Here is a 22,036-nt window from a genome sequence, read left to right on the forward strand (position 1 = left end):
AAAAAAAAAATGAACGAGACTATATAAAAGGTTACTCAGCTCAAATTCACATCCTTAATTCGTTGATAAGAGTCCCCTTAATTCATTGCGTATACTACATAATCCACCATTTTTTTAAAAGTCCCCTTAGATTGTGCTACTAAAACATCTGCCATGAGGCAATATTAAAGATCAGATAAACGAGGGAAAACAAAATATAAGAGTCAGAAAAAAAACAAAGATAACTTGCATGAATTAAGAATCTCAAAACGTTGCTTTCCAGCACCTTAATAGTCATGGAGATAGAGGAAGGAGGTGGGGGGAAAGTTGAGCGGTAATTTCAGGGAAATTATACAAAGTTTGGAGTTTAAGATTCCACCATTACATGACAATATGTAAGATATCCCACTGATTTCTCTCGTACAGACATATGTATACGAAGGAAATTCCCAGGTCTTAGCATATTATCAGCAGTAGATGGCAGCCAATTAAATGGGGTTCATGCACATTAATCATATCCACGATATAGTGCCTAAGTAATTTATGGCTAGATTAATCTTTGGTGGTATCAAGTCTTATTTTTTAGAATGTTCTGTACCTAATCATTTGCTTTAGATGATTAACTTAGCTCAACAAGATCACTAAATCAGCAACCTTACTAGGCCCCATCAAGATCGACATCTTATTTGAATAAAGTTTGTCACATCCTCATGATCAAGCAAGATAAACCCTGATCATGGTCAACAAATAAGTAATCATGCGTGCAATCATCCAATGATTCAATGACATAACCTTTGTACTCCAGGCTCCAGAGAACAAAGAAACTGAAACAGAGAACAAAGAACAAAACTGAATAGCTAGTCTCGAGATTATTCTAGTAAACTGAAACAGAGAACAAAACTACCCAACTAATAAAAATTCCGCCGCTATTTTCCTCCATAAATTCCAACATTTTCCCGTCAAGATAATCTGGCAACTTATTTTTTGGGTAGTATTTAAAAATTTCAAAAAACCCAAAAAAATAAGTACAGCAAGATCAGAAATATACTAACAAAATTTAAAAAAAAAGAAATTGATGAGACATATATACAGAGGGCCGAAAAAGAAATTGATGATACATATAAACAGAGGGCCGAAGGGATCAAGTTTACTTGTTAAGATAAAACTTCGTGCTGAGCACCGACGGCAAATCAGCAAGTCCGCAAGAGCAGCCAAGCAGGAAGACCGAAGACGCCAAAGACTGGAGTAGTTGACTGAGAAGCCAAGGAGTCGGCAAAAGCAGGAAGCCGAGCAGTCGGCAAAAGCAGCGGCAGCAGCCAAGCAGGAAGACTGAAGACGGCGAGGAGGCGAAGAGCCAAAGACTGGAGTAGTGGAGTGAACTCGCTGAACTGTGAAGAGTAGACTGAAGATTAGCCGATTAGGTTTAGAAATTAGATGACGTTCGGTTTAAACGTTTAGTCCTTTTCGGTCAAAGACTCAAAATTCAGTCAATTTTCCGAAAAAATAAAAAAACTGCGGTTCACGGTTCGATCCGAGTTTAACGGTTTGAACGATTTTTTACGGGTTTGACCGATTCTTTAACCAAGTCAACACAAGTTATGAACCGGATCGGATATATGGTCGGTTCGTGATTTGATCGGTCGAACCGGTCGATCTGATCCGAATTTGAAAACCTTGAGAAAAGGATGGCTAAATCAACGCTAAATGGTGGAGAAGCTGGGCTTTGGGCTTTTGTACGGGAGCCAAAGATAGGGAAAAAAATAGAAGAAAAAATTAGAAGCACTTAAAGCCCAAGTTTGGTCCAAGTAATTAAAAGATTAGACTCCTAATCTTAAGCTCAAACATCATGCCAAAAGGTCCGCATATTCTTTCAAAATAACTTATCAATTTTAATTTTTTTTGAATTTAATATTCAGATATGATATTTAGATATTTGTAAATTTTATGTAATGCATTTTGACATTTTTTATATATTATTAATAGAGGTGGCAATTTGTCCCAAGTCCCAATGGGTTACCCATGCCCATGGGGACTTTGGGCGGGATGGGTATTGGATTTTGATATTGGGTTTAAAATGGGATAAATCCCAATAGTACCCATTAATTGATGGGAATACTTGGGTACCCATTAGGCTCAAATAACAAGGGCTCTGTTTGGTTTAGCTATTTTTGGGGGGTATTTTTGAAATATTTTATTATAGCAGTGTATATGAAAAATTTTTACTATAAAATTTTTTTGAAATATTTGATATACTAATATGGATGGGATGTTTTTTGAGTTATTGTATATTACTGTAACATTGTATTTGAAAAACTTATTTTTTGAAAAAATAGCCAATCCAAACGGAGTCTTAGATTCAAAAATTATCTTTAACAATTTTTATAGTCATACTAGAGAATATAATCTAGTAGTTTTCCTAGTCATTATCCACAAGAATTTTCAACATTTCAGTCAATTTAGACCTGTCATCTTTGGACAATGATGAGGATAAATATTCAATACCTTAAGTACCTTGGTCATCTTTATATATGTTGGAATATGACTGTATATCTATTTTTTTCTTTATTTGTTAATCCAATTTTTGATGGGAATCCTGAGTATAAAGCACTTGCATGTTTATTTAATAAAATTTTAAAAAAATTAATAAATCAAAAATATTATAATTATATAAAAAATAAAAATGAATTAAAGGAAAAAAAATATGTAGAAAATAGATTTGGGTATTGGGCGGGATCAATCTAAACCCATCCCAAAGTGATCCCGCCCAACTTAGTCCCAAAACACATATGGGTAAGATTGGGCCCAAACCCATATGACCCGGTTCCATCACAAACCCAAGCAAATCCCGCCCATCCCGCCCATTTTGCCACCTCTAATTATTAAGTATATGATTAATTTGTATTAGTAGTCCCTTATCTAAATTTTAGTTAGAAAATATACGGTCATTATTTGGATACATTTTAATGATCATAAATGTAATTTATTTATTTTCATGTATCTCAATTATGTTGGTTAAAATGATTTTAGGTAAATTAAATAGAAAATGGCAAAAAAAAAGAGTTTATTACAAGTTCCACTTAGTTAAACAAAAATAATTGAAGTGGGCATATTGTGAAAGTATAAATTATCTTGTATAATTAAACTTGATCGGAAAAAATTTAATATATTTAGATAATAAAAATTATTGTTATCTAAATAATGCATATTAACATGTTTAACATCACATCTATAATTATTTAAGTAATGTAGGGATTAAGAGTTTAGACTCCTAATCTTAAGGTCAAGCATCAAGCCAAAAGGTCCGCATCTTCTTTCAAAATAACTTATCAATTTTAATTTTTTTAAATTTAATATTCAGATGTGATATTTCGATATTTGTAAATTTATGTAATGCATTTTGGCATTTTTTAATATATTACTAAGCATATGATTAATTTGTATTAGTAGTCTCTTATCTAAGTTTTAGTTAGAAAATATATAGTTATTATTTGGATACGTTTTAATGATCATAAATGTAGTTGTTTTTATGTATCTCAATTATGTTGGTTAAAATGATTTAAAGTAAATTAAATAGAAAATGGCAAAAAAAAAAGAGTTTATTACAAGTTCCACTTAGTTAAACAAAAAAATTGAAGTGGGCAAATTGTGAAAGTATAAATTATCTTCTATAATTAAACTTGATTGAAAAAAAATTAATATATTTAGGTAATAAAATTTTTTTATTGTTATCTAAATAATGTTTATTAACATGTTTAACATTACATTTATAATTATTTAACTAGTGTAGGGGCAGTGTCAAATGGTTCCAAATTAAGACATTGGTTGGGATCATACTACTTCAATTGGTAATGACAGAAAGGTTGCAAAGTGCAATTATTGTGGTAAACTTGTACATGGGAGAATTACAAGGATGAAACAACATATTGCTCATGTAGCAGGACAAGTAGAGGCATGCCCTATAGCTTCAACAGAAATAAGAGAGCTTTCAAAGAAACACTTGATTCAAGGTAAGAATGCAAGAGCTGCAATACAAAGGAAAAAAGAATCATTGCGTCAATCCATCAATCTCTTGGTTGAAAACGAAGATGATGACGATGATGATATCTTCGAACTTAACGAAGAAAAAATGGAAGTTTTGGAAAGAAAGCAATACAAGCGAGCCATGGAAAAGGTAGATACATGGGATTTATGGAAGAGCAACATAGGCATTCTATATCTGAAGGTCTGCGAACTAAAGATTTTACATCTAGTATGTATGTAGAAATATCTAAGAATTAATATACCATTTTTATATTACATGACTTGTTTAATAAAAAATATTACAATATTTTATGCGCTACATTGCAGGGAGCAGTAGTTCGAATATACCTAATCTATTGTCCTCTAGAAGCAAAACAGCTTTCTCACAGAGTTTTAAGCTCAAGGCAGGAGATTTGGGGTCACAACGGGTTGGTCCATACATGTTTCCCTCCAAAATAAATCAATAAAAAATTTGTTTTCCAAAGAAAATGCCAAAAAAGTTGGTAAGGCAATTGCAAATTTTTTTCATTTTAATGTCATAACATTTCATGCGGCTGATAGTGGTCCTTATTATCAATCAATGGTTGACACAATTGCTAGTGTTGGACCTGGAATTAAAGGGCTAACAGCTAAACAAATTGGAGGTGAATATCTAAATAAGGAAATGACAGACGTTGACCAATACATTAGTTCCATTAAACACAAATGGAAAACATATGGGTGCACAATCATGTGTGATGGCTGGAGTACTCGGACAATGCATCCAATCATTAATTTCATGGTATATTGTGATAGAGACATAATATACAAAGACTGCAAACTTTGTCTTATCCTTATTAGATAAGGTTGTGGATTCCATTGGAGAAGAAAATATTGTACAACTTGTCACTAATAGTGAATCTAATATGAAGGCAGCTGGGGAGCAACTAATGAAGAAAAGGAAGCATTTGTTTTGGTCACCATGTGCTACACATTGCATTGATTTGATGCTGGAAGACATTGGTCAAATGAAGTCAATAAAGGATGCCATCAAACAAGGTAGGAGAATTACCAGTTTTATATACAATAGTGACAAAGTGGTTAATCTAAAGAAGACATATACAAATAATAGAGAGTTATTGTGACTTGGCATAACAAGATTTGCTACCAAATTCATTGCAATGGAAAGTCTTCTTCATCATGCTACCGAATTGAAATGAATGTATACTTCAAATAAGTGGCAAAAGTATAATAGCAGTTCTAAAAGAAGGGAAAAAGTTGTTGAAGTGTCTGACTTGATTTTGTCAGAAAGATTTTGGAAAAGGGTACGGCGGGTATGTGCAGTCATGGAGCCGTTAGTGAAAATTTTAAAAGTGATCGATCAGGATAAAAAAAACCCACACTACCTATTATATATAAGGCAATGGATAGGGCTAAAATGGCAATAGAAATTGCAGTGAAAGACTATCAAAAACACTAGAATATTATTGATGACAGATGGTATAAAACGTTATATAGAGACTTGCATGCAGTAGGTAATTATGTTTGACACTTATAAATAAATATTTTTTAAACAAATTATTTTGTTCTAAAGATTTTCTCACTTGATTATTTTTTATGTCATTGGCCCAGCCTATTTCTTAAATCCCGCTTTTGAATATTCCAGTACCTGTGAATTTAATACATCTGAAGTTAGAAGAGAATTGAAAGAAGTAATTAAAAGGCTTGAACCAGATTTAGAAGCGCAAGCAAAAGAAATGAATGAGGTAAACAAAATTGTCATTATTTATTCACTTAAATTATATTATGTATTTTTTAAATTACTAATATTCTAATTTTGTGATATCCTTAGATAAACACTTTCGTGAACAAAATTGGAGAGTTTGAAAGTGCATTTGCAATAAAGGCAGTAGCTACATCTTTATCAGGTTCATAACTACAATTTTGTCCTTAAATTATATTATGCATTATTACATTATTTTAATGATAATTATTATATATGCATCATTAAAATTATAATTTTTTGCATTATATGTTTTTAATAGTTGAATGGTGGAACATGTATGGTGAAGAAACTCCTAATCTAAGAAAAATTGCAATTAAAGTTTTGAATCAAACTTGTACATCAACTGGCTGTGAAAGAAATTGGAGTACGTGATCTTTGATACATACAAAACTTCGAAACCGATTGGCAATTGAAAAATTGTACAAGTTGATATTCGTGCACTACATGTGACTCAGAGTGAAGAATTTGATGTACAAAAATGACACCGATAATTTTTATGACCCAATTGATTTAAATCACATTTTTTATGACAATGATATATTAAATGAGTGGGTCCGAGAAAATGAGCCGTCATTGATTCATGAAGATGATTTAAATTGGTTGGATAAAGCCATCAATGAAAGTGAAGAGAAAGAACAAAGTCATCATAATAATCATGATAGTGATATGCCTTTGTCCCAATTCACAATTGGTATGAAAAAAAAACATAAAGAGCAAATATCTACGAGCAAAAGCAAGAGTATTAGGAAGAAAAATGTTATATCAAAACCTATTTCATCTTCCAGAACTAGCACCTCTAGCAGTGGAAAAGATGATAGCAGTAATGATGATGATAATGGAGGGGCAAACACGAGACAATCTCAACAAAAAAATGTCAGTGGTAGTCGTGGTAACTATCATGATAGTCAATATATTGGTGGCATATCATGGGTTCAAGGAGATGATAACTATTATGCTACTCAAGACACTGATCATAGATATCGTCCTGGCATAGAAGCACAGCGGTAACATTTGAGCAGAATAACTGAATTTTTAAGTGAAAACGACTCTTTTTACAACTCAAATCCTAAGAAATATTCTGAATTTCATGAGCACATACAAGATTTGAATATAGATCATTCATATGAATCCTATGATTCTGGTAATGGTTTGGATACTAGATGATTAGAACATGAGTTTAAGCGATCACTTGCAGGTTCTACTTCTTATAACTTTGAATATGGATATATGATGGACCTAGCCATTTTTAGAGGTCCACTAGTGTTTCTACTAGTGGATATTATAATCGGCCAACTGAAATATTTCATGAGGGATCTGCATCTGATTCAAGTAGTATTAGCTATTATGGACACGATTATAGTTCATCTAGTATACACTATTAAGGGTCTGATTACTACCATAGAGGTGAGGAATTTAGATCAAATTCACCACCTTTGCCACATTTTATTCATGGTACATTTAGTGTGTCATCAAGTTTAAGAGATGAACAATACAATTCATATATTTCTCCCCATTCACATGAAGAAAATCAAGTGCAAGTGTCAAATTCTTACTATAATAGGTCAGGAGATGAAAATGATTTTGAACCTTCTCATCATTTTACATGGTATTAATAGGTATGTAAACAAAGTAATAATATGTTTTTACATAATTTTATAGAATTCAAGAGTTGTACATAATTCATTAATTTTAATATTTCATTGCTATTGATTATTTTTTTATTTTAGGAAATTGGAATCAATCACCTGGGCAATGCAGTTGATCAATGTACGATGAAAATGTTTATTGACAATATGATTAAAATGCTTGCTTCTTTATGTCTTTGTATTTTATAATATTATTTGATAGGTATTTGTTTGTTTTATTGTATTAAACTAAACACCGCTATTTCGTTTGTGTTCTTGGATTTGTATTGTATTATGTAAATATCATGATCTTATTCTTATATATAATTTTTTATCTTATATAAAATAGGATTAGAAAACACACTTGCTAAAATCATTTATTGCTAATGCCATTGGTTTATGGTAACACTAGCATTATTTTATTTAAATAATTAGTAACTATATATGATAATGTAGGTATTTAATAAATTTAATTTGATAATTGTGTCTTTTACGGTATTCTCTATTTTTAGTAATTTTTTAGATTTTAAAAACAAATTTTATGTGCTATAATATGCGTATCACCCGATATTCAACCGATATGTTGCGACGGATGTGGAACAACCGCGATCGCAATCCGCGATGATAAATCATGGTAGGAATAGAAATACAGATCTTAACTACATACTTAGTGCTCAAGCTTGTGTAGAAATCATGATGTGAAATGGATCTATCCAGTTCTGTTGTGCTAAGGTGCGTAGACTGTAAAGTATCTTTGAGCCTTTGCTCAGATTGTATATATTTTTACTATAAGCAATACCACTTATTATTTTGAAAAAAAAGGATATCATCATGAAAACAAATGCTAACTGATTATCAATAACATCAGTCTAAGAAGCAAATCATCAAACAATTAATAAGTAGGAATTAGATCACTTTATAGCATACCCGAATATGGTGTTTCTCAACTTTGCATTTTTATGATTTCTAATTTGTTACGTATTAAACAGCAAGAACAAAAATTAAGCGTATGCGTATTGAAGCACCATCTCTTAAAAATCAAAAACAAAAAATTAAAAGGAAAGGAGGAAAATGTTCTTACCAGCTGCTGAAAAGAAGAACAAGCTGTCCTTCCCGTCTGTATGTTCGTAGGCCGTTCGCAGCAAATGAGAAAGGGAGAAGTTTAACCTTTTTTTCCCCACACAATAATAGGTCATTAACATAATTACAAAGATCCAAGGCTACAAATTGATCATTAAAGCTAAAAAATGATCCAACGCAGAAAACGTGATAGCAAAATTTCATTTATAGTATTAATTAAACAGTAAACAAAAAGTCAAAAAAATTCATTGAATTTATCCACTTTCTAATAAAATTAAATATCTTACTTGAAAATTTTGAGTTTTTAATTCTAAAATGCTAAAATATAAGTGTGATCTTTGTCTACTAATTTTTCGACCACCTTTGCAAGATACTAAAATATAAACGTGGCCTTTGCTTACTAATTTTTCATTCACCTTGTATTGGATCGAAAAAATATTCTGCAATTTGGGACTGCAGAAATGCACTAATGTGATCAAGCGCTTTATAATATTTCTTGATTACATGATAATCAGACACTACACACCTTTAGAAAATGTTTATTTTTTCTTTTGTTTTATATATTTTTTCCTTTTTTTGCACATGTAAGTTAATGGAATGTATGTGTACTCAAAAGAGTTAATAAATCTAATACATTATATAGAAAAATTAAGAGTTTGGTATTGTACTCAACACTCGTTTGAATACTAGTTTCCATGAAAGATACCAAAGAAACTTTTTAGATCATCTACAGATAGTTACATTACATATATAATGATATGTTATATTTTGATGAGTGTAGAAGTATAATGGATCGTATCATCTTGTCAAAAAAAAGTTTTCAAACAATTTAGTACCTAACAACCTAATAAAAAAAGGGAAAAAGAAATGACATAGTCCTGTATTCTCCTATGATTGTGAAGTGGTTTCAATTGGAAAAAGATTATTTATCTCTATTTTCTTGGCAAATGCAAGCTTCCGTTTCATTCCATCTATTGAAGATGAATCTATAGTCATGATAGTAGTGATTTGAGTTTTTTTTTCTTGGAAAAATAGTAGTGCTTTGAGTTATTTCCTCATGGATAGAATGAAAATTTGACACTTAGTTATGTCCTTTTATCCATAGTAAGGTCATCACGTGGTGGTCTGATATTGCTCATTCCTCCTGATCTGGATAATTTCTTAAATTATACCAGTAAAAAAGTTAATTAAATGTAACTCTGACAAATATGCTTTCTAACACTATAGCTAACACTATAGTTGACAAAATATGACAAATATGCTTTCTAACTCTGACTAATTTCTAACACTATAACTTTGACTAATCATGGTAGCTATTTCAATTTGTTTTAAAATAAGGCCAAAGCTAACGTGCCGTGCTGACTAGGCACGACAACCTCTCATTTTTTTTTATTTTTTGTTGAATAAATTAAATATCGATTAAACATTAGTTTAGGGTTTTAGGGTTTGGGGTTTTAAATGGACAAATAGGGTTTTGAATTTACGATTTAAGGTCTAGGGTTCAACATTTAACGTTTACGATTTAGGGTTTACTATTTAGTATTTTGGGTGTAGAAACATAAGTAATTATATTATTTGTATTTAGAAAGATATAAAATTGTTCTACTTGAGACAAAAAAAATAAAAGTGAAAAGAGATTGAAAAAAAATAAATACGATGTTGTAAAATGATGAAATCTAAAAATAAAGAAACTACCATTCGAATGATAAAATTAACAAACATGTCAAACAAATGATAAAGTTAATGCTTAGAGCGCCTGTTGCCCATACCCTTGTCATGATCAAGCGGCGTTGTGGATGGACAACAATATCTTGTTTTGTCATTTCTGACGCTCAGAAAAATGTCAGGATGATCCGGACTATCACAGGAGGGGGGAGGGAGGGCGTATTATCGTTGAAAGCACCATCAGGGTCAACGTTGTCATTCGAGGATGAATTATAAGGTGGACTACTAGCATAATTGTTTGTGGAACGCAAGGTAGAAAAATCTCTTGATGATACATGTCCGAATGCAAATGAAGGTTGATTGGTAGTCGGGAAGACCGATGACTATCTGAAATTGTAATAATGAGGAAGTTTTAGTAAAAAAGTAGTATCTCTCATTTCACTAAGAAAATTGAAAATTGAGTGTAATTCCGCATATAAAGAAAAGATTGATGTCATGGAGGCATACCCATATGGAGGTAACTGTGACAAGGATGAAAATTGTGTTTCAAATTCATGAATTTGCGACGATGGCATTGGCGGTGCGACAAAGGGCGGAAATTATATCGACGGCGTTCCTAGTGCACCAATGACCGGCGAGGGCAGTAGTGGCATAACATATTCTCTAGACGCAGGAAAGTGTGTAGCTATTCCTGCATTCAAATCTGAAACTAGTGAAGATATGAATTGAGTAAACTATTAACTTAATGGCATGCGTGGATGCTGAGTATCCATCTCCGTGGTTTGTACGCTAGGTTCGCCACAACTTCATCATGCAAGTCATACCTGTTATGTCTATTTCGACTAGATGATGGGTCTGTTTGAGATGAAAAATATTACACTAGTCTCTGAAACGGGTCATTCGATGGCGAAAGTTGATTAGTTTCGAATGAGTCGTACTCTGCTACAATCATACGATCAAAACACTAGAGATAGTATGGATCCGTATGCCCTATCCATAATGATCAATAGACATAGATATGTTCGAGCCCCTAAATCATCAAGATCGATGGCGTCATGTGTATAGTAACCAATGCACTGCATACTACCCATCTACAATAACAAAAATTAGATAAGTTATGAAAAATCGTTGTTTAATATATAGGATGAACACATAAAAAATGAAAATAGAGAAGAAATACATACCAAATATTTGAACTACCCAGAAACACCATAGAGCATTTGCCCGGACAACGGATTTCGGTGGATAGGGTTGGAAATATACAAGATCGTGTGCTTGTGGTACCACTGGAGATAATTAATTAATGAATTCAATGTATTAGCAATTTAGTCTGGAACTTCCATATTAGCGCGATCTTTCCAATATCCTATCCACCCCTTATGAAATTGAGCCCAATTTCTTTTAAGATAATCAGTTAGATTTAGCTAATGAACCCCAATACGATTAGCATTAATAGGATCAAAAATATTTTGAATTAGTCCAAATTGATGCATAATACGATTCAAACAATAAAACTCAATTATATGTCAAAATATGAGGAAACTTTTGCGCGCCAAATGCGCTCGCTGTGTATGCAGTATACCGGTAGGGCGGTCAATCTTTCTGTGAGGACCCGAAAAAAATTTCTTATTTTATATTGTTTTATTTTATTTCTTTGAATATATTTTCTTTATTTTATTTTATTACCTTAATTTTCTAGATATTTTTATAAGTGAGTCAAGTTTTTAAATTATTTTTCTTATATAAGTTAGTTCATGTTAAATTCGTAGCGCATTATAGAAGCGAGACTTACTAGTGAGTTGCGTAATAAATTTAGTGGACAAAACGGGTAATTATTGAAGAAGGTTTGTGGGACAAGAAGTGTTAAGAGTAAAGTAGAGGAAACCAATTTAGATAAGACCTTGGAGACAAAGGAAAGAAAAAAAAAATCAAGTTTCAAACCCTAGGCCGACACTTGTCGGCCATCTAGTTAGTCCTTTGACCAAGACTATTCTTGGCTTTATCTTGAAAATTTGAAGCAAAAATCCTTCATTCTTCTCTTTCTTGTGGCTGAACCATTGAGAGAAAAAAATAAGAAAGAAAACTCCATCTTCAACCTCAAATTTCTTGCTTGAATCTTGAGTTTAACCATTAATCTTGTAAACTACTCCATAAAAATGATACCTAAGGAAGACTAAGGGCTTTGGTGGAAAGATTTAGGAGAAACAAGATCTTGGCAGCCTCTTTTCATAGAGTTTTAAGGTAATCATGCCTACAACCCATTAGATTTCTTTTATCTTGCTTGTGAGGAGATTTAAGACTTGATTATGGGGTGTTATGTGAAAAAAATTCATGATTAGTGTAGCGAATCAAAATTTCCAGTTTTAGCTGAGGAAAATCAGTATTAATATGTTAATATCAGGTTTACTATGAAATTTTAGCCATGCCATGTGATTTTTCCAATTGTACATGTTTTATTACCTTGCTTATGAAAATTCCAGCTTATAGAGTTGAATTTTTGCTTGATGGCCAGCTTTGATATGGAGACATGTGAGCCGAATACTTGTCTATTTTTGGTGGTTTTATGGTTTGAAATTAGTAGCTTGTATAATCTATTATTTGTGGTCTTGATTTGGATGGTTTGGCCATGAAATTTTGTGCTGAATTTGGAGAGGAAATATGGGATAAAACAGGGGTTACGCTGTCCAAATTTTGAGGCAACTTACTACCTTTGATTATGGGCTGATTTGATGATGTACTTGCCTAATATGCTTAGTGAACCTTTAAACTTTGCTTATGTGTTGCATTTTGGTTGAAATGAAAGGGTTTTCATTTGGATTTTCTTCCAAATTGCAGACTGAAGTTGGGCTTGTTGGTCGAGTGATAGTGCAACCTGTTATCTTGTTGTTTTTCCAACATTTTCAAAATTGATTTTGGCCAAACCTTGTTCCAAACATTGGTTGGGACTTTTGTGGGTGAATTTGAGTAAAAACCATGAAGGTTGGAGGGTGAAAAATCCTAAGGATTTTGCTTGTGTCATGGCTGGAAACAAATTCTGGTAGGAATGGCAAATTTGTACTTTGCTGCCTTTTAGCCTCAAAGTCTTTAGTTTTGGAACTTTTGGACATAATCTTGCTGACTTCAGTTGCTAAAACCTTGAATAACAAATGTATGTTGAATTGGAGTGAATATCATAAGTATAAAGTGGTGAAACATCTTGTTTCTTTCATTGTTTTGCCGCGGGAAAATTTCCAGCCATAAAGCGAATAAGAAACTTGTTGGTCATTCATGTTTTCTTGAGTCCAAAATGCTCTCATTCACTCCAAAACCTTACTTGAGTTCTTGCCCTAATATATATTTGGATTTTCTTTGATTTGCACTTTAAATCTATCCGTGTATATTGGGTTTTGGAAAGTTAACCTGGATAGGCATACGACTTATAATTGAGCCTAAATTGTGAATTCCGTTCACTTGGCATTGGATGTGGGGACCATAATTATTTTACCTTGGTTGATCTTAGGGCTTGTCGGTGATCAAGGGTGTAATCCAGGAGGAAACTTTTGGCGCTATTTTTGCTTGAACTGATGAGTGTACCACTCGTATGACTTGATACTTAACTGATTTACTTGTGCTTGTAACTTATGATTTGAATAATTGTAACTTTGGTTTATCCTGGATGGGACGAAGGTATACTTTATCACACTCATTCCCTTGACTATTTGCTTGGTTTACTATGCAATTTGGATCTGTTACTTGTGTATGAATTGATGTCGTTTGGAAGCTAATATCTAACGACCTTACTGTAAAATTTGAGTTCAAACCTCATAGGTAGTCAATCGAATCGAACCAGCAAGGATTTGGTCGAGATAGAATGACGAACCATAAGGAAACTACTACTGCTTCACTGAATACTTCTGATATCTGGTATGTTCGAGTATTACCACCGCTATTTCTATTTGGTGTTCAGGGCCGGTAAGGGGTATGTTTGGTGGATGAAAAACTGGTGTAAAGTGGGGATCTACGGTCATGATTTGGCTTCTTTAAACGTTGACGGAGTGTCAACGGATTTGGATCAAGTTAATGCAACGGGAAACATGGCTCTTGAGAGCTATCTATATCCTTTTATTTGAACTACTCTGTTTAAATTATGGTGTTTACTTATATCTTTAATTGATATTTATATTTGATCGATTAATATTGTAAGTGTGTGATTCTTGACTGCATGATCTTTTTGGTACTTCATTGGGCGAAAACTCATCTTGTTACCTTTGTTTTCCTTACAGGGGGCTAAATTTTGGGAGTGTGAAATTTGGGAAAAGAGTTGAGTTAGTTATAGTTTGTTTTGTTTAAACTCTTCTGTATTAGTAAACCTCACATATATTTGTATAAGTTTGGATACTCTGATTTGTACTTTAAATTGAATTGTTAGAGACTCCATTGTATATAGTATGGATTGATTAATCGAAATTAAATTGCGCATTTTGGTGTGGTAAATGTGAATTTTGGCTCAATAGTTTTGGCGAGAGTTGGGCAGGCAATCCGTTAACCTTTGGGGTACACCTTAATGGAAGGCGGGTTGTCACAGTTGGTATCAGAGCCTAGACTAGAAATGGCTTGGGTGAAATAAAAATTTGATTTTAAGGAACTTAGTGTGACGTGTTAGGGTGTCATTAAGTATAATTAAACCTACCTAAATTATAAATTATGTTTATTCTTATAGGTTATGGATGAAGTCAATGGAGAGGGTGGAAATGAGCCGTTTCGGAGGCGTTTTCGAGTCATCGATTATAAGAAGAGGCCGGGAGAAACAATCTGACGTTAGATTACTGCTAGTCGGATTAAACGCTGTAGTCGTTGTCAGAACTACTCTTATGCTGATCATGTGGTCTTAGCGGTACTAGATGAGAGGAGGACGCTTAGGAGTGCCAATGCTAGGGATCAAACTGAGATAGTAAGGATGATGAGCATCATGAGAATACAAGCGGATAGGATTCGGGAGCTCCGGTAGGACATAATGACGGAGCAGGAGAGGACGAATGCTCTTAGAGAGCAGTTACAGGTAGTTAATGACCGTCTTACTAGGGTGGTCAGAGAAGTTAGGGATTAGTCTGGAGGTATCATTGATGAGTGTAAGGCACTAATTCAGGGAGTGATTGGCGTTAACGCACCTGTGGAGGTTCGGGGTGACGGAGCTCTTAGAGAGGGAGATGCACCTAATTCTACTCATGAGAGAGAGTCCGTTAGTTCGGTTGGGAATTAGGTTAGAACTCCTATGAACCATGTTTTGATCCCATGTGAGGAGTAATTAGGAAAGCTCCTAGTTGCATGTTTTTGTACTTTTGGGTATAATTTTTGTACATTGTGTTTTTGTTATGATCCTGCTACTTTTAATAGGATTGTTTTTGCTTGTATCTGATTGCTACTGTGTGACATGTATGATAAAGTTGTGTTAAATATATTTGACTTTTGACTTGTGTATACTTCTTGTGACTTGTCCATGCATTTATATATCTTTAATATTGTATTTGCACTTCGACTTTAAATTGGTTAAAAACAAATGGAGGATAGACGTAGTGGACGAGGCCGTAGGTACAAATTTAGACAACCCTTGAATGAAGAGAATAATCACAAACCAGTGCCTGAACAGAATCGTAAACTGGGGGTCGATCCTAATGCCCAAGTAGCCACAGCTATCCAACACATGACCGATCTTTTAACTTAAATAGTGGACCGTCAGGGCCAAAACCCTATTAACCAACTCGAAAGCCCTGAGAACTATATGAAGGGTGAGGTTAGAACCCTCGAATGATTTAAAAAATTTTTCACACCAAAATTCCTTGGAGGACCAGACCCTGACGTAGTCGAGAGGTGGGTGGAGAAAATGATTGATATTTTCGCAACTTTGCATTATACTAAGGAGAGACAGCTGATCTTTACTATATTCCAGTTTGAGGAAATAACTCGTTCCTGGTGGAATGGGATAACAATGAAGTGGAAAAGAGAGCAAATCCCGAGAATTTGGGTAAATTTCATGAGGGAGTTTAATGTAAAATATTTTTCGCATCTGATTCAGGAGAAAAAGAAGGATGAGTTTATTAGGCTTCGATAGGGAGTTCAAACTGTAGCTGAGTATGAAATTCAATTTACTAGATTATCTAAATTTGCTCCCGAACTAATCGTGATCAAGCAAAGGCGAATAAGTCGATTTGTTCAATGGCTGAATGTTGAGATTCAAAAGGATTTAGCGGTAACCCAAATCAATACATTTAGTGATGCGGTGGAGAAAGTCCAACGGATAGAGAGTGCGAGACTACAAGTTAGAACTTTTCAAACAAAGAAACGGGGTATGCCTGGTAGTAGTTCGGGACAAGGGGATATGACTACACCTCTTAAGTTTGGAAGGGATGTAGACACCAAATTTTTGGTTTTTTTTATTTATTTACTATTCGTTTTTATTTGGTCTATTTTGTCACAATTAGTTTCATTTTTTAGTTTTTTAGCCATTTTTAGCGTAGAATTTCTCAAAGGGAAAAGAAAAGTGTTCAAAAAATATGTTTTAGTTGTTTTGGATTTAGTTTCATTATTTAAAAAATGAAAAGAAAAATGAAAAATGAAAAATGAATGAAAAAAGATTGAAAATGGTAACTTTATTATTTTTTTTAGTTTGTTTATTTTGATTAAAATTGTTGTTTTATTATTATTTAGTTTTACTATTATTTTTGAAGTAAAACAGTCGCATGCAAGCTGCATTTTTTTGCAGCTTTGCAAGGAAGGACTCAGGGAGCCCTTAGCTGCAATATGGAAAGAGGACTGAGTTGTTTTAGGGTTGGAAGTTCCCATATAAATAGCAAAAGGAGGGACAGCCGCAAGGGGGGAGAGATGAAGAGAGGACGAAAAATACAAAGGGGGAGACGGCCGAAAGTTTGAAGGGAGAAAAATCTGAACCAAAGTCCGACGGGGAAGATTGATGGCAAAAGAAGAACAGTGAGAAATTGACGGGGGGGCTAAACTAGAGAGAGTAGGGAGAGTTTTTCTTACGGTGAGGGAAAGAAAGGAGGTAGCGACAGAGGTTGAAGGAGCTAACGGAAAGGAAAACGGGAGCAAGAGGGGAGAGCAAGAAAGAAACCATAGGAGGGAATCACGGCTGGGCAAAAGCTTGGAGATTTCGGAGGGAGAGGGGCCGCTACTCAAGTTTGCTGCTGAAACCCATCAGAAAATAGCACCTGCAGTAGCAAGACTCCAGCTTTTAAAAATGAGGGACGGCTGAAATGGAGGTCAGAGATAGAATCCAAGTGACAGTTGATGAAAAATGAGGTGAAGGCTGAAAGCGAAGCCTGATGAAGTGGGCGACTAAAAATCTAAAAGGAAAACAGGAGCAAAGAAAGATTAGAGGGGAAGGGCTTCGGCCAAAGACAAGAAAGAGAGCCACGGTTCAAGGGAGGAAAAGCTTTTACGGGCTGAGAGCTGGAGGAGAATCAGCAAGGTTGAGGGTGAAAAGGAACGGTCTTTGAACTGGAACAAAAAGAAGAGAGCTTCGGTAGTAGCGGCCGGAAGGAAAAGGGAAACACAGAGCAGCCGCAACCCCAGAGGATCTCATTGTCGACATTAACTGAAGTAGTGGCGCTGTCATTTCTGCCACTCTCCTTCTGCTGCCGTGCACTCCATAACCACCTCCCGCGAACCTCCCACCACCAGTCCACATTTGCTGTTGCTGCTGTCCGACGACCATCACCACCACCACTCCGGGTTCAAGATAACTTCAGAAACTGAAGCACTGTAAGTTGTCTCCTTAAGATTCAGTTCCTTTCAAGCTTTTGAAGCATGTCTTCCGTGATTTTGCTTATGGCTACATTTCTGTTGGTATACTCATTTTCTGGGCTGAGTTAAATATCTTTAAGGGGGTAGAATTGAAGATTTCGACGGGTTTCATGGTTCTTAGTGGTGTTGTTTTGTTGCATTCTGTTTTGCTGCTATCCCTGATGGCCATCACTCCAGATTTGCTGATTTAAATCTTGCAATAAAAGAGTAGATTTTGGTTTGATGATTGAAGGAGGGGGGGGCTGGATCTTAGGTTTGTTTGATTCAGGAGTTAATGATATGTTCGGTTAGAAATGGATCGATGCCTAATGCAGAAGAGAAAAAATCTGAAACAAAAGAAATGTTTTGTATGCTGTTAGCCCCTCTCTGCCCAGATTTTTTCTTCCCCTTGGCATGATATCTTGAGGATGAGTTTGTTATACTAAATGAGAGCTAGGAGATTAGATTTTTGTTGCTAGTCTTTTGTCTTGAAATGTTGCGCAAATCCCTGGAAATCAGAATTGCAGAAAACTGCGGCACTTCTCCTCTTTCTTTCCATTACCGTTTTGCCGTTTTCTTTCATACCTGGATGGTATTTACACATCAGCCTTCATGGTTGCAAGATGTTCTGATGCTTTGTTTGTTTCATGGTCTAAAATATTTGAATCACACTTAAACACTTGCTAAACATGAACCATTGAAGCTGCCGAACCATTTGAGCTTTATTCCAGAATTTTGTATGACATTTTCTTGAGTTTCCAGCTTGTTAGGATCATGGTGGTGGTATAGTTAATGGCTTGGTTTAGAGCTGTGATGTTGGGTTTTAAAAACATCTAAATCAAAGCTTTGATAAAAAATCTGAATTGTTAAGAAAGATGCAGCAAGTTTCATCTTTGTTTGCTGCAGAATGCTTCTCACGGCTTTGCATAAATTAATTGCAGAAATTTGCAGCAAAGAGCCCTTCCCTATGGCCACTCTCTGTTTGGTTTTTTTTTGTGTTTTGCATGATTAGTTTTTGTGCATGATGATGGCCTTGAAGAAACAAATAAATGTTGAGTTTGAAGCTTTGTTTAAGATGTTTGGGTGGCTAATGAGAAGCATTGGCAGAAACATAGTAACCAGAAATGAAGAAGGCATGTTGCATTTTAGTTGCAGAAGTTTAAGTCATACGTAGCTGCATGTTTTGCATGAAAATATTTTCTAAAATTTGCACTTTGGCCCCCCAAGTCTCTCCTTGTTCTACTAGGACCCAATCAATTGAATAATTTCATCAATTTGGTCCTTGGCAATTTTAATTCTACAATTTCATTGCTTGCTTGCTTCAATTGACTACCATGCTTTGTTTCAATTGCACTTAATTCATGATTTTAGGGGCTTTATGACCAAGTGAGCTTGTGTTTGCCTATTTTCTTTATTTTTTCCAAATAAATTGGTGCCTTGACCATTTCTTTTAGTTTGGAAGATAAATAAGTGATTTCACTTCATTGGGGCCCGATTGCAAGGGAGGTAACCTCTATCTCCTTGATTTTCATTTCTCCTATGTGATCCAACGTGCTAAATGTGAATTGCATGTCTACGTTGCTTTCCTTGCCTTTCCTCAATTCTTTGCATTTATTTTATTTACTTTTGCCTTTTATTTAAGTATTTCATTATGGGGTATGTGTACACCTCTTGGCTTGTAATAGATAGGGCTTGGAGGAGTATTCGATGAAGACCTGTTGAAGACATGTGCCTAGCTAGCAAATGTAATAGTTAGGGCTTTAATTGCTTTATGTGTCTTGCATGCTTAGTTGCTACGTGTTAATTTGCTTTGCTAGGGCCTTGCATCTAGTCGAGCATGCTAAGTGTTATGTGCTACGTGTTTATAAGTGATTTGCATGTCTACTCGCTTTCCATAGTGTGGATGAATGGAATGGATGAATGTACGTCACCACACTAGTCCAACGCTAGTTGTGGCTTCTTTTATTGTTTCCACTAGTCTAATGCTAGTAGGAATTCATAGAAAGGGCTAGTCCAACGCTAGACCCAATAGGATTTTTCCTTTGTTTTTCATTAATGCATTATTTGCCTGTTCACTACATATCATGCATTTTTCCTTAGTTTTATCATCTGGCATGCTCCTCGATTCCCCTTTCCCCTCACTTTAGGTCTTGCATCTCATGCTAGTTAGGGTACATTTGCCTGAAGAGTCCCCTTAAATATGGGATATAGACGAGTGTGGCTTTTTCTAAGCCTTAGCACGCTTATATTCCCTCTATCAAAGGAAAAATCAAGTCACAAAGTTAAGAGTCCCCGTACCCGTTTTGCTTGCATTCCCATAGGATTCATGCATTTCATTCATTCACTATCACTTACTTTATATTCCATTCCTCTTTCTACATTCTCACTTCACACTACTTTCACACTACTTTCTACATTCTCACCTCACACATGCACCTTATGGCATTTTTCACCTTATTATTCTTTACTTACTTTACCTTGCAAAGACATTTGCACACCTCCACTTATATCTTATTACTTTTATCATTTTTCTCACTTCACACAAACTCACACTTTCACATGGCATGCATTCCACTCATTTTACGTCATTTAGGATTACGTGTGACCTCTCCAAAGGATCATTATTGGGCTTCACAATTAATGTGATTGGCACCACTCAACCTTTGAAGAGAAATTTCCCCCATGTCCCCTTAGGTCTAGGTTTTTGCATTCATATAGACATATCCAACACGCGATACATACCTTGGGTAGAAAAATTAGGAAAAAATTGGTTTAAGTCACGCAACTAGCCTTGGCTAGGTCGAAGGGGTGCCTTGGATTTTTATCCTTGCCTTCCCCTTCGTCAAATGTGACCCCCGATCCCTCTTTTGGTTACGTAGACCCAAAAGTTCTCTAAAAGGGTTTATTTACTTTTTGTCATTCAAAAACAAAAATCATTTTTGGGTGACTTGGTACACCCTAACTCTATACCAAGTGGCGACTCCATTTTTCAAGAAACCCTTTTGAACTTTGTTTGGCCAAAATCGTCGCATTCTTAAGTCCCATGGCTTTTTACTTCTCATTTTGCACACGTTCACACCACACTACACACACACTACACATTCATTCAAAAAGTGGGGCGCGACAAGGGAGACTGGCGGAATAAGAATTTCGGGGACGCCATGAGGAACCCCGTCACGAGGAGGCCAAGTCGGGCGAAAACAACAGAGAGGTGCCTCACAAGGAGGCTCGGCATCAACTCCCCGTATTTTCTGCGAATATTGAGAAAGCCGAATCACACAGAGGATAATTGTTGGAGGAAAGAAAGAAAATACTTGCACTGTGAAAGTGCCAAACATCAAATTATCAATTGTCCAGTTTCACCTCGAGAAAAGAGTGAGAACCAGCAGTCAATCAAGACAAACCCTGAACAGTCGAAAGTGGAAGGGAATAGACCAAAGGTGCCGACTCGAGTGTACGCGCTAGAGTAACATCAGGTCCCTCATTCATTTGAGGTCGTAGAAGGTACGATCCCTATATTTCACCGTTTAGCTAAGATTTTAATAGATCTCGGTACTACTAATTTCTTTGTCAACTCCAATTTTATGTGTGGAATTGATGTAAAACCTGGTAGATTACCATATGACCTAGAAGTTAGTACTCTTACGGGTGACCAATATTTAATCATTAGTATGGTTTATAAGAATTGCGAAATTTGGATTGGAGAAAGAAAACTGTTGGGGGATCTAATAAGTTTAGCCATTAAGGGGTACGATGTCATTTTGGATATGGATTGGTTAGTTCGATATGATACTCAACTGGATTGTAAAAGAAAAGTGATAGAATTTCGCATACCTAGGGAGACAACCTTAAGGTTAGATGTAAGGGATTGATTAGTTTCATTTGCACTTATTTCGGATATTCGGGATACGAAATTACTGAGTAAAGGAGCGCAAGGTTTCCTAATTTTTCTAATAAATACTCGGACCGATAAGTTGAAGGTAGAAGATGTATCGGTGGTGAAGGAATATTCGGATGTGTTTTCTGATGAGTTAGTGACTTTACCTCCGGAAAGAGAGATCGAATTTAAGATTGACTTGTTACCGGGGACGTCATCTATCTCTAAATCTCCATATCGGATGGCTCC

The sequence above is a fragment of the Coffea arabica genome, chromosome 2e (assembly GCF_036785885.1).
Source record: "Coffea arabica cultivar ET-39 chromosome 2e, Coffea Arabica ET-39 HiFi, whole genome shotgun sequence".
Taxonomy (NCBI): domain Eukaryota; kingdom Viridiplantae; phylum Streptophyta; class Magnoliopsida; order Gentianales; family Rubiaceae; genus Coffea; species Coffea arabica.